Here is a 1,081-nt window from a genome sequence, read left to right as displayed (position 1 = left end):
GATGTGTTGTTGTGGCTGCAGATAGAAAAAATACCTACATGCTGCAAGGCTTCATTTGTCGGGGTGGATGTTTATTTTATATCTCTGCTGCTGTCTTCATCATAATAGTGTGCTCTCTTCATTAATTTTACCGTTCTTGTCTTTTTTTTGGTCATTTTGCAAGAATAACCTTAAGTTTGGCGCTTCTGAGAAGATTTCAAGTCTACTATAGTACCTGGTACCTTATTGCATAACACAAAACATGCGCGAATGAAGAGGTTGATTCTTCAAAAAAGTTGTCTGCTTTATTTTCATAATTTTCAAACAGAACTAAAGAAAAAGTGAACTGAACTCGTATTTCATGCGCTAGAATTAAAACTACAAAGGTTTTTCAAGAACTGGCTGTTGCGAAGATATATTTTGGAAAGAGAGAAAATTCAACTGCCCCTGCGGGGAATCGAACCCACATCCTTTCACTTTCCGGGTGAACGCCCTAGACCACTAGACTACAGAGGCACCAAATCTCTCAATCTTTCCTTGGAGCTCGTGTACACGAAAGGGACCGTACATGGACGGCTGGACCAAACTCAGGTCACCAAAATCACTACCTATTTTTACTTTGAAAAGGTAGATTATGAAGATTTTTTTTGCAGAAAAGTGATAAAAAAACAAATTTTGTATTTATTCATTAAAAATGACAAATTTTTCATTTATCGAATCTCGTAAATATGAAAATTATGCATCCCTAATCATTACTAATCCCCAATTTCTTTACTGTGATAGCCTGTATTTCTGGTTATGAAAAGCAGTGAAATCAAATCAAAATTATCAACAATATGATTAAGTTATTGGGTTTTTGTATTTGCTCTCATCTAATTTCATTTTATGTGTATTATTTACTGGCAAAAAAATGTACACTGCATTTCTCAAAACAAACACATAGCTATACCTTAGGTTTTTGAAAACATAATTTCGGAGCTTGTAGTACATGTGGTATATGTGTTGGTGTTTATTTTGAAAAGTGCAGTTTGGAAAGAAGTCCTGAAAATATCAATATCTTTATCCAGAAGAACTTACAATCCCCATAACAACCAAAATAGTA

General features: G+C 34.3%; 1 non-coding gene across 1 annotated transcript; it reads right to left on the bottom strand.

Annotated features, from left to right (window-relative positions):
• Positions 1-421: 421 nt before the first annotated feature.
• Positions 422-495, bottom strand: TRNAS-GGA (transfer RNA serine (anticodon GGA)). The gene has a single exon. It is a non-coding gene; the product is annotated as a tRNA-Ser (tRNA).
• Between the last annotated feature and the right edge of the window lie 586 nt (positions 496-1,081).

The sequence above is a fragment of the Pholcus phalangioides genome, unplaced genomic scaffold (genome assembly GCF_987345545.1).
Source record: "Pholcus phalangioides strain wild (caught in Gottingen) unplaced genomic scaffold, Ppha-v1.0 ptg000029l_1, whole genome shotgun sequence".
In the NCBI taxonomy this organism is placed as follows: Eukaryota; Metazoa; Arthropoda; class Arachnida; order Araneae; family Pholcidae; genus Pholcus; species Pholcus phalangioides.
The sequence above is the reverse complement of the archived record's forward strand: the minus strand, read 5'-3'. Positions and strand labels throughout refer to the sequence as shown.